This window comes from Macrosteles quadrilineatus, unplaced genomic scaffold (genome assembly GCF_028750875.1).
Source record: "Macrosteles quadrilineatus isolate MER2022 unplaced genomic scaffold, UCM_ALF_1.0 Scaffold_57__1_contigs__length_777910, whole genome shotgun sequence".
Classification (NCBI taxonomy): domain Eukaryota; kingdom Metazoa; phylum Arthropoda; class Insecta; order Hemiptera; family Cicadellidae; genus Macrosteles; species Macrosteles quadrilineatus.
Genome location: NW_026542650.1, coordinates 522,901 through 536,489, shown reverse-complemented (window position 1 = coordinate 536,489; position 13,589 = coordinate 522,901). Strand labels below are relative to the sequence as shown.

The following is a 13,589-nucleotide window of genomic DNA, read 5'->3' as shown; positions in this document are numbered from 1 at the left end:
AACCATTTCTTCCGAAGCTCTTTTGTAAATTTGTGTAAATGGATTTTCTAATAGAATTTCAGCTAGTTTTGACAATATTTCAGGTTTTAAGTCACTATTTTCTCGACGCCTTTGACGAATTTCTGTTGCTGTTGATGTGTCAATAATGTACAATTGGCCATACACGGGGTCTTCATCATGTTGAGGCAGCAAATCTGAGATTGAACGATAAATCTGTCCTTGAATTTTGAAACAGTATGGTCCTTTTCCTGGAATATCTTTCTTACTGGCTGAAAAATAAGCAAAAGCCATCGCACTGTTGCATTGTCGAATGAATTTATACAGTTGTGGGCTCTCTTCAAACAAACTTTTAAGTTCTACATTAGTTTTTGACTGAGGAAGGTTAATAAGTCCGTTATGGCAACATGTCATAAAATGATTATTCGTTAGTTCTTCTCTAAAATGAAGAGCACTACATTGAATGCACTCTTGGTCCAATAATCCTGCATCATGGATCTTTACATTTCTCTCGTCTACCATGGGTCTCCTAAAAAGGGGTTGTAACATATCTTGATTAAGTTCGTCATTATCTACTCTTGCTCTCCTACGCGCACTGTCATTCCTATGAATGCGCCTTTGTGGTATTCCCCTGGCGTTCATATTAATTTACAGTACTTATAATGAAAAGAATATATATCCAGCAGCCTACATACCAAAACATCTTGAATCCCTGGTGATTTTATAAAAGTATGATCGAATATGATTACTCTACGTTGTATATTCACTGCACTAAAAAAATGTACTTACGAAGGAATGCAAATACACCATTTTAGAACCAATAACATTTATAGGTTATTTTAGTTGTATATATTTACACAACCTTAACCTTAAAATGTGTAGAAATATAAAGAAAACAACATCATTTAAAATAAACTTGAACATATGATTTAAAAATAAAAACAAAACAGAAGTCAGATTTAATTTCGACTCTTTGATTATTTATACAGAATATTTATTCTATGTCGTTTATTCCTTTAACACGACAATAACGTAAAAGCATGAAAAAATGAAACTTGAGTATATGATTTAAATATAAACAAAGAATGCAGACGTTTTTCCGACTAATCTTCAATATTTCAGTTTTATTATAGTATACATTTCATAGTTGACTGGCCAAAAGTAAACCAAATGCGTGTATTGATCACTGTTTTCAAATCTGTGGCACAGCTGTTTTAATTTCAAAAGATGTAAACAAATTAAACCCCATGTTGTTTTAATGGGAAAAGTTGCGAATTTATGGTAAAAAAATAAGAAAAATTAATAGTTTTCCCTCAAAATTCACGTCAAGACCTTTAAAATAAGACCCCTCCCATCCTTCTACGGCCATCCAGTCACTCACAATTTCTTTACAAAAATTTGACTTACGGAATTATATATATAGATTCCAAATTACTTTAGGTGCAACTACCCCTTTACCACCCTCCTGTAGGTATTCCGAGTTGGGATGCTGTGACTGGGACGGTGGCGTCATCCTGTAATCCAGTTACGAGGAGGTCATGAATTGTGGATATTTATAGGCATGCACTGTGGATGCGATGCTCCCTGGTGTGGATTAACGTCCACACTAGTGAGAACCACGACTATCCGCAGTACTATCCTGATAATTAGACCGGGACGGGTGGCGTCGTCCTATAATCCAGTTACGAGGAGGTCACAAATTGTGGATATTTATAGGCATGCACTGTGGATGTGATACTCCCTGGTTCCTGGTGTTGGTGTTGATTAACGTCCGCACGAGTGAGTAGTACGACTATCCGCAGTACTATCCTGATAATTAGACCAATTCGTATATACCAAGGAAAAATGTGGTTCGGATTTCACTTTAAGCTGTAGCATAGATAAAACATTGTAGGTTCCTTAGTTGCCATTAGCTGTATGTGCTATTAATTAACAGCTGTGTCTATGGAATGTCGGCCTTAGTCACTAACAGACTACAAGATCGCGCCACTCATCCTACACTCATCTCCATTCATACGTACCTAACTATGTATGGTCACCATTTCATCGAACAGTATTAACAGTACAGTATAATTTCAATTTGTTATATTACAAGGAGAAAATGTGGTTCGGATTCTACTATAAACTGTTAACTCTAGGTCCCTTAGTTGCCATTAAAATGGGCCACATTTTACAAGGCACACAAAGTTAATCTGAGGAATTAAAAACAATTACAAAAACTATGGTGTTTAAAATACCCCCGCCGCAGCAAACCTGCCGACTAAGCGAATTTCCATTTGTCTGAATTGGTTTTCAGTTAAATATATTTTAATAACATTAGGTTTAACGAGTACCTAGGTTTGCTGCTACAAGGAAACTAATAAAGTTAGTTTTTGAGTAAAGTATTGATAGCTTAGTACAAAATAAATAAATTTGCCAAGTTTGATCAAAATATATCCATAAACAAGCAAACTACAACATTTGACAATATTCTCCATATAAGAATAACATGGGAATTTTAAATTGACAATTTTTTTAATTTTCTCCGTTACTAATAATCGAACAAAAATACTTTTATATACTAAATTATTTGTATTTTTAAGCTCTTTAAAAAGGTCTAAAGAGAAATCGGGAAATTTTGTGTTTTGAGGGTCAAAAGTGAGAAAAACCAATTTTTACCCCATAAAACCCCCCGTAAAGCCCCGTTCCCATGGTCCGATCGTGCTGGTTCTCAAACTCACTCAAGTTTATCCCGCTTTACACCTTTAAACCAAATTTCATCAAAATCGGACAAAAATTACTCAAGTTATCGCGTTCACGGACGTATATATATATATATATATACTAGCTGACCCGGCGAACTTCGTATCGCCTAAGTTATAGGTTTCCCCTAAGACAGACCGATGGAAAGAAAGTACCGTTACGTTTAATTTTCAAGATGATCTCGTTCGCATCGCTCAATCACGTCCTGGTTGAAGTTCGTTCGCTACGCTCGCTCACCTTTGGGTTGGAGCTCGTTCGCTACGCTCACTCACCTTTAGGTTGGAGCTCGTTCGCTGCGCTCACTTGCCTTCAGGTTAGCTCGTTCGCTACGCTCACTCGCCTCCAGGTTGAAGTTCGTTCGCTACGCTCACTCACCTTTTGGTTGCAAATTAGCTGTTGTCATAAATGTAAAAGAAATAATAGTGCTGCACCCGGTTGGTAATCCTTGTAACTTTAATGCTATTGAACATCATAGAACAGAACCAACTTGTTTAATTGAAACAGCTGTTAAGATTCATTAATTCCATTTCTCATAAGGTTAACATGGGAAACTCCAGAGCCACTGGGGCGGAGCCCTTTTAAGAATTTCGAAACGGGAAATAGTTTACGTCCGATTCGCATACCTACAGAATTTACACACCAAATTTCATAACGATCGGTGAAGTCGTTCCGGAGGAGTTTGCAGACAAACACTGTGACACGAGAATTTTATATATTAGATAAGTCTATATATATATATATATATACATATATAAAAATTTGAACGAATGGTGTTTTTGGCCTCTGGGGACATCAAAATGAAAAAGTAAATCGGTCCCGGGTCTAGGTCTTACCGTGCCACCTACGGTAATAGCTACTTCCCTATAGGGAAATTCGCTAAAAATGAAACTTTAATACTAACAATAAAAAAATGATGACAATTCTAGTAAAAGTTGCATGCGCTAACACATTTATTCCGGCTTTGAAATGCAACAATACAGTACTTAAAGCAAAGATATGGTGAAAATACTCGATTCAGGAACATAACAAATTTTACAGCAGGATAAAGATCCATTTGTGGAATTGCGTTAGGTAAATGCACTTTAATCGACCTCCTCGATGGTTGGGCCTGAGCCGGCACCAGTGACAGGGGCTGCTCCTGCTCTGGGTGCACCAGGGAAGCCACCGGGCATGCCACCAGCACCAGGAGGCACTCCATCAGCGCCCTGGTACAACTTGGTGATGATGGGGTTGCACAGAGCCTCCAACTCCTTCTGCTTGTGCTCATACTCTTCCTTCTCAGCCAGCTGGTTGGCGTCCAGCCAGCGTATCACTTTGTTGCACTTGTCCAGAATGGTGGTCTTGTCAGCCTCTGTGATCTTGTCCTGTGAACACGATACTTTTAAAATTCAGACCATTAAATAAATTACTTTACCTAACCCGCCATGTTAAACTTCCCTATCCCAAGCGTGATGTATTTAACTTCGTTACTTCTCGAGTGATGTAAAGTTGAAAAAAACTCACTCGGTGATGTAATGAAACCCATTTAAATAACATTGAGTGCTTAACTTAAAAAATATATCTCTATGGAGCCAACGACGTTCAACGCTAGAATTTAGCTGTGCGCTTGAATTTTATTGTTATGTTTTGAAGAACTTTCCTAACCTAGCTTTTGTTTGTAAATGAACGTTACTGTTAGAAGATGAGTGAAATGGATAATGAAAAATATTGTTCGTAACCTCCTGTATATTGTCGGGTCAGATAAAATCTTGTATGTTACACGTTACGCAAGAGCGTGTTTACATCACTCCGGTAAATTATGCAACGAGCGGAAGCGAGTTGCACAAAATTCACCTGCGTGATGTAAAAACGCTCTTACTACCCTTGTAAGGTAAATAGCTATTTTATCAGTTGATCGTAAAGAGTTTTTGGTATGAATTATTATTATTCAACGATTCATTTAAGTTAATGGCACATACAGTAGAAATCCAACCACCCAAATGTGATTATACGCTATCCGGATAATCAACAATCTGGATGATTGGATTCTTATATGACAGTGGCACTAAGTAGGTGACTCATTACCCACCTAACAATACATCACTGATTGATTAAAATACAATTAGCATATTAAATTAGCAGCTAACACCAAGGATTAAGAAACAGATGATACGCGTAATAGTACACTTAAGTGGTTTCTAGCAACAGTCGGTGCTAGACGGGTGTCCTTGCTCGGCACAAGTACATTTCCACACCAACATCCCAGAGCTAAAAGTGCACTGTAGTCCCATAAGCTTGTATCCTCTGTATTTAACTTCTCTGTGCAGCTAGTACAATGTACTACCGCATACCACAAAGAACTTAATTATTTTGGTTACATTTATTCATTTGTTCTCTTTGAGGTGATCTCGTATTTATTAGTGATCCACCGGATGATTTTAATTTAGAAAAGTTCTGATGTAATTTGCTGCTGTTCCTTTTGAAAAGAAAAACTTCTATTTTGTAGGACAAAGAGTAATTAGTGAAAACCATTCATACAGGCATGTATTTGAAATGATAAATTGTTTCACATCTTAAAAAACCATGGTTTTCATCATGTTTAATCATGCTAAATCATTAAGATAAATATAAAAATTGTATAAGGAACCAGCTTGTTTCAAAACCTTCTGTGATTGTGATAAAAGATTGTAAAAAAACCACAAAAACTGTCCAACCTTTAAACAATGTTATCTACACAATTAATATCAACAATTACCTTAAGTTTCTCATCTTCCATGGTGCTCTCATGTTGAAGCAGTAGGATTCAAGAGCGTTCTTTGCAGCAATCACAGACTTCTGCTTCTCATCCTCTGTCTTGTACTTCTCAGCGTCGTTCACCATCCTCTCAATCTCATCCTTGCTGAGACGTCTCTTGTCGTTGGTGATAGTAATTTTGTTCTCCTTGCCGGTGGATTTCTCCACAGCTGTGACGCCCAAGATACCGTTGGCATCAATGTCAAAGGTGAACTCGATCTGAGGCACACCTCTTGGTGCAGGTGGAATTCCACTCAGTTCGAATTTCCCCAAGAGGTTGTTATCTTTGGTCACCATCGTACACCTGGATCAAGACACCAGGTTGGTTGTCTGAGTAAGTGGTGAAGGTCTGGGTCTGCTTTGTAGGAATGGTGGTATTCCTCTTGATAAGAACAGTCTTGACACCTCCAGCTGTCTCAATACTAAGTGAGAGAGGAGTGATGTCTAGCAGAAACAGGTCTTGTACTTCCTCAGACTTGTCTCCGTGCAAGATAGCGGCTTGGACAGCAGCTCCGTACACCACAGCCTCTTCAGGGTTGATGGATTTGTTCAGCTCCTTTCCGTTGAAGAAGTCCTGCAGGAGTTTCTGGACCTTGGGGATCCTATAGTGGAACCACCCACCAGAACAATGTCATGGATATGGGCCTTGTCCATCTTGGCATCCCTTGATGGAAGTGTAAAAGTCAATTCCCTCATAAAGTGAGTCAATTTTGATGCTGGCCTGAGTTGAGGAAGAGAGGGTTCGCTTCGCTCTCTCACATGCTGTTCTCAACCTTCGTAGAGCTCTCTTGTTTTGTGTGAGGTCCTTCTTGTACTTCCTCTTGAACTCTTGTACAAAGTATATGGTTGATTCAGTTGTCGAAGTCCTCACCCCCCAAGTGGGTGTCTCCAGCTGTGGACTTTACTTCAAAGATACCATCTTCTATAGTTAAGCTGGAGACATCGAAGGTTCCACCACCCAAATCAAAGATCAAGACGTTACGTTCTCCTGAACCCCAAAAAAATAAAACTTTGAAAATCAACAAGCAAGCTCACATGGTGTTTAAGAAGGCCCTGGAGTAACATTATGAATTATACTGAGTTGAAGTGACATGGTTTGATTAAATTTACATTTAAGTGTCTAAACAAAATTGTATTGTAAAAGGAATTTTAAAATCAGCTCCCTGTTCTACTAAGCAATTAAAGAAGCCCCACCATTTCTCGGGGAAATATCAAACTAACAGTGCTGTGTGCTTTTAAGGGTGTACGTAATTCTTTAATTGGGGAAGTTATTGGTGTATCAATTCCTTCTTTAAAGTGCTCCTAAGCTTCCTATGCTTTTACTCTCAAAATAAAAAAAACTGCTGTTAATAATAGCTTTCGCCGATAAAGATAAAATATAGTATGGGTTGGACACCTCTATATTAAGTGAAACAATAAAGCTACCTAACTCAACCTTTTACACGTTTTTTGCCAATGAGTATAAGGAGCTTTATTCATCTAAACCCCAAATCAAGGTAGTCAAATTGATAATCTGAGAATCACTATTAGACTTAACTCAGTCACAGTCATGATAATTTTTGCTGATTTAAATGACAACAATAATATACCATAAAATACAAGGTCAAGGTTTTAGCATAGAGCACAAGGGCCTAGGTTTTTAGGATTTTTTGAGAAGATAGCAGGTTTACCTGAATGGAAAAGAGTCCAAACTGGCACAGGAAACAAATCACTTTACAACTATCGATATACACAAAACATTAGAGAATATTTCCCTGTCACTGATAGCATTTTCAACAAAGGATGAGAGACTTTTCTACATTTTGGACATGTAGAAAACTCTTATCTTCCTTAAAGTTGAAAAATGATGTCAGTGACAGTGAAATATTCTAATGTTTTGTGTAGGCCTATATATATAGTTGTAAAGTTTTGTGTTTCCTGTGCCAGTTTGGACTCTTTCCCATTAAGGTAAGCCTGCTATCCTCTCAAAAAATCCTACCATAAAATACAAACAAGGATATGCATGCAAACTACTATCATAACGCTAAACTACTATCAAACGACTATTAGATACTGAAGGAGACGTCCTATCTATATGGACCAACTGTAACCAATTTTTCGTTAAAAAAGAATGTGTGGTTGTGTGAGTTAGTTACAATATGCGCTAGTGATTAAAACACTATTTGCAGCTTTATTTTTTGTTGCTGGCTTAATTGATGAGTCGTAACAGTTGCTATAGCTCACAAGTCATTCCACTAGTTTTAATTGGTAAAAAAGATTGTGTGTTCGACAGAAATCAGTATTTTAGATCAGCAAAATCTGCCAGTAGCTCACATCAACTACGACAATTTTGGTTAAAAAAACAGGCGACAACTTTAACATTGGGATGGAATGTCTAGTTGTATTAATAGTCAACTAACTAGAAAGAAAATGAATGTTCAAGGGTCCTTACAGATACCCTCTTGTCGAGCCCGTAGGCGATGGCTGCCGCAGTGGGCTCGTTGATGATCCTGAGCACGTTGAGCCCAGTAATCGCCCCCGAGTCCTTGGTGGCCTGACGTTGAGTCGTTGAAGTAGGCAGGAACTGTGATGACAGCGTTGGTCACTGTCTTGCCCAGGTAGGCTTCAGTTGTCTCCTTCATCTTGGTGAGCACCATAGATGACACCTGGAAACAGGATCAGCAGGGATGAGTAACACTATAGCATGGCAGTTTGTACCAAATATGAGTCTATAAGCTATAGCTGTGCAAGTTAACTATACGTTAGGTTAGAATCTCCAATAAATTTACATTACTAGATTCCTAAGTGTATAATGAAGATTAACTTTTCATCGACAAATTTTGATTCTTTGATAAGCAAATTTCTAATAAAAGGCAATTGAATTGTTGGCAAGACCCCCACAACAAGACTTAAGGACCAGAATTCTATCTAGGATCCCCCTAATTTGATCAATGATTCAATCGAATTCAATTTGCTATTAGGCCTACATTAAAGTCACCCATATAATTTTTGTTCAAATTCACATAATATGTCTGATATCTGCATAAATAACTAGTTCCTGAATTAAAACAGCCTATTTAACTTTATATCTCAAAAAGCCAAATACCATTCATCATTTCCAGCCTTTGAATATTTTAACCCCATCTTTCAATTTGCCTATTCATTTCATATGCCTATTCATTGCATGAAATGACAGTGAATACCTTCCAAGGACACTTCTCCCTATTTTAGTATTAATTCTTTAACAAATCTGCAAACTCATTTCAGTTGGGTTCCATGGCTTTAATTCTTCACAAATATTGGAGTAGACATATGATTACTATTTACCTCTCTATTTATCTATGTTATATATTTTTAGTAAAAAATATTTGGAACAATTATTAAGTTGAATCCCTACGGTTTAATTATGGAATTTAATTTATCCGGTAACAGTTTGTTTTAAATTGAAAAAGTGAATTACAAACCTCTTCAGGGTAGAAAGTCTTGTCCTCTCCCTTGTAAGAAACTTTGATCTTGGGCTTGGTGTTGTCATTGATGACTTCATGTCGGACTGGACTGTGTGGTCATCAAACTTGCGACCGATTAACCTCTTGGCATCTGTAAAACATCACATTTGTCATGTACTAAGAAATATGAAATCAAATATGTAAGTTACCCTCTATTTCATGGAATTGTTATGAACCAACCAACATTCTTTGTATAGAAATAATTGTAAAAATACCGGGTTGAAATTAGATTGAGTGTCCGTTGGTTATTTAAAGAAAATGCTGGAAAATTGCAAGAAAAAATCACAACTAACGGCAGTAGCATTAAAAAAAATTAAATAGAGTTCATTATTTTGTCAGACTACCTAAATGGACCAAAATTTGAATTGAATTGAATTTATTTACCTTCTATCGATGACTATTCCCAACTCTTACACATCCATTCCCCAATAGAATGGTTTAAGACTATGAATTATAACTTATCTTTTCACAAACTTTCATTCATCTTAAGTTTTTTTTATTTTTAATTATGAACTAAATTATATAGGTACTTACCTAACTCTTAGTCGCAAGGGGATTCCATGCCCAGGGAATAGGATAGGTATGCAAAATAATTCCATAGTCCGCAATGATTGAATTTATTGAATTTTGAATTTATTGAATTTTGAATTTAGTCTCTGCGATGGACCTCCCCCTGGTAGCATGGAGTAAACATAATTGACCTAACAGTCAATTATGTTTACTCCATGTTCCCAAGGGAGGGGCCACGGCAGCTCGCGTGCCTCTTTAGGCGAGTAGATCGGGGGGGGAATCAAAGTGAAAGATTCTGAGGTAAGGTAAAAATAAAGATCGACTAAGTCGGACGCGGTACCTATCATATTCCCTGGGTCACGGAAGTAACGCTTAAAAGCAGACAAAAAAATCTTTATCATCTTTATCAGTGGGGCAAGATGAAATGAAATGATAATTATTTCTATGGTTACTGTTAAATTGTTCAATTTAATATGAAATTACTTTTTAAATCACCTAGGTAAATATACTTTGCAATAACAAAAGGTAAAGACAAAACTCGATTGGAAGTATTTCCTTGTTCAAAACATGAGTTTGTGGTTAAACAATAATGGCCATAACTTAAATCTGTCCAAGACTAAAATATTAGAATTTTACGCTTCTAAAGATCTAAAAGATCTAAAGAATTCAGTTCCTGACACCTTCATTGCCCTTTCTGTCTAAAACTGTAGATTTTTTTGGACTTAAAGATTCAAGATCATTTAAATGAAATGACCACTGTGACCATTTATATAATAAATTGAAAGTTAAAATTTTAATCTCTGAATTATATTATACAACTTGCAATGAAAAAATGGGGATATTCGAACACCATTTTTATTCCTTATAAATTATGTCTTAGTTTCTTGAGCTGGGCCACACTCTCTATGTGGCTCACTAAACTATGTTCTTTTGGAGAAAAAATTGGCTATAGACATCCTATCTATATGGACCGGCTGTCGCCAATTTTTTACTAAAAAAGAATGTAGTTATGTGAGCCAGTCACAGAATGCGCTATAGTGTCTAAAATGCTATTTTATACGTTATTTTTTGTTTTGGTGACCAAGTTGATGGGTCATAACAGTTGCTGTAGCTCACCATAAATCACTCCCTAAGTTTGACTTGGTAAAAAGGTTTGTGTACTCCACAGAATTTAGTATATAGATCAGCGCAATCTGTAGGTGGCTCATATATTATCAACTACGAGAATTTTGATGAAAAAGCTGGCTACAAATTTAACATGGTGAAGGGTTAGCTACACCTGATCCAAATGGGCTGGCTTTTTACAGTAGCTGTCCAAGTCAATGGCTGCAAATAGAGTTGCTTCATGGATACATATAATACATAGATATTTAAAAGTATGATATTTTACAAAATTTAAGTTACCTGTGGAGAGGACTTCAGCAAAAACCCAGCCATTGGCCATACTTTACAGGTTTCTTGAAGCTGTAAAACTTCTGCAGGATCCGGACACTGCCCACCCACTTGGTGGGAGGAGTTCCTCCGTCAAACTCGGCAGTCCAGTTGCCCATCAGGGCTCCGTTGTCATCGGGTGAGTTGACCTGAGTGTAAATTGGTAACATGAAACCTCTCTTAATAAACACCATGTCTCCCTCCAAACCATTTTTAAGCCTTGTTTACATTTGTCGAGTTGGATTAGAAGGGTGGTCAGAAAGGCGAGTTAGTACTCTACCGTCAACTTAACTAGTGTAGACAATTAAACTAGTATCATGACAGGCGAGTCAAGTGCCAGACCCAGCTGGCGGACGAGTCAAGTAGTTTTAGCCGGGAGACAGCCACTCGGCCAATTTTGAGCACTTTCCGCACTTTCCCTTCCTCCACCACGGTCTGCTGTCTCAAGTCGCATTTCAGCAGTCTTGTACGTCTTTTTAAATATATTTTAAAGTATATTTATTAAAGGATATTTTAAAGTTTATATAAATAAAATTTTAACATGAAGTGGTTCTGTCTGATGGAATAACTAACACATACATAAAGTTTGTTGAATTGTATCGTTAATGAAGAATGTTTGTGGAATCTCACAAGCCCTACTTGCAAAAACAAACAAATGTGACAAACAGGGAATTGACAACCTTGTAGAAGATAATGGGAAAGGAAGGGTTTGGCTTACAAGAAACGAAGCAGAAAATTAAAAACATGAGGTCTGCATACAACGAATAAAAAGTTTTAAAAATCTAGCAAATTCCCAATTTTTTTCTTCTTCCGCCCATTCTTCAACCTTCTATCTACTGACAAATGATACACCCTTTTCAAGCATCTTCAAAATGTAACACGTATATTTTACGTATAATTTACACAACTGTACAAGTAATAATCAAAACTTATGTAGTCAACTTTTGGCCCAATTTTCTAAACATGACAAGTAAGCTTAGCCTGGGCTGGGCCAACTCGGCCGAGCTTACTTGAACAATATAAACCAAGCCTTAGCACCTTGACAAGTTAATACTCCGACCAAAATACCCTTCATTGTGTAACTGAAATGATAGTTTTCTTGGGATTTGACTAATACCACTGAGTCTGATACCAATGAGACGGGTGGCGTTGTCCTGTAATCAAGCTACTGAGGTGACAAATTGTGGATATTAACAGACAAGCACTGTGAATGCGGTGTTCCCTGGTGTGGATTAACATCCGCACTAGTGAGTACTTTGACTATATCCGCAATACTATCCTGATATTGAGACCAATTAATTTATTAAAAGGAAAAATGTGGTTAGGATTCCCCTAAAACTGTAGGTTCCTTAGTTGCCATTAGCTGTATGAGCTATTAATTAACAGCTTGAGAGGAGCTATTAATGTAAGATACCATACGGCAATACTACGAAGTTTCAAGTCTCTAGCACCTTTCTAAACGGTTCAGATGAGAATACCAAAGTCGGCAACTTTACCAAAGGTCCAATCAAGCTATTGTATACAGAGATATAAGTTTTTTAACAAACTCCCTTGTACAGCTCGGAACCTGCCGGAAGCAAAATTCAAAATGGGGATAGAATATCTTCTGTTGGCAAATCCGATTTACTCATTCAAAGAGTATTTTGAAATTTCACCTGGCCAAGTAAGTAAGTTTTTTAGCCAATGAGTGCTAATGGGTGATGATAAATAAGTTTTGTTTTTGTTTTTCAATTCTCTGCATGGTGTGTTGCAGGCTTAGGCTAAGATTTTGATGTATTGACGTTTCCTTGTACATGCTTTCAGGAAATAAATAATTCTCATTCTCATTCTCTCATTCTCATTCTCTCTCATTCAATGTTATTCTCCTTAAGAATAACATAGGGCTCGTAAAAGTGGTAAAAAACCTTCAAATTTTGACATTAAACCTAAGCGGGGGGTTAAAATTTGAAAATGCAACTTTTTGGATATTTCCCCGGGGGTTTGGACACTAGACCGACGACCACCGAAAATTTCAAGTCTCTAGCTCATCTAGAAGTGGTCTAGAATTTGTATCCCTAGTTACACATGGAATTTAGGATCTCTAGCAATTCTATAAGTGGGTAAACATTAGTATACCTGATCAGTGAGTCAGTGAGTTACACATTGGGCTGTGTATTTAATTAGATAATAAGAGGCTGCAATTGATGATGGGCGAGGGCAACATATCTATTCAACAAATAAACGGTATCAGCATTCTGACACATACTTTCTCCCATAAGTTTGTCAAAAACCTTTATCATATGTAAGTGGTAAGAAGAGTAAATATACGCAAATGGGATTCGTACAATTTTGTTCACAATTTAAAGGACTATAACATGCTAAATTTTTATCAAAATCATTCGGGCTATTTTTGGGAAAATCCGATTTTTCTGTTATTTTATGGGGGTTTTATGGGGAAATTACATAATTTACAATAACTTTTGAACCATAATTTTTACAGAAATGGGATTTGTACCATTTTGTTCAGAATATAAAGGACTATAACATACTAATTTTTTTATCAAAATCGTCCAGGCCATTTTTGGGAAAATCATATTTTTCCGTTATTTTATGGGGTTTTATGGGAAAATCCCCATTAAAAAAAAAATGTCTAAAAAATAAAAAAAAAAACTA

General features: G+C 36.8%; 1 pseudogene; it reads right to left on the bottom strand.

Annotated features, from left to right (window-relative positions):
• Window positions 1-3,681: 3,681 nt before the first annotated feature.
• LOC128981908 (heat shock 70 kDa protein cognate 4-like) lies at window positions 3,682-9,049 on the bottom strand (annotated as a pseudogene).
• Between the last annotated feature and the right edge of the window lie 4,540 nt (window positions 9,050-13,589).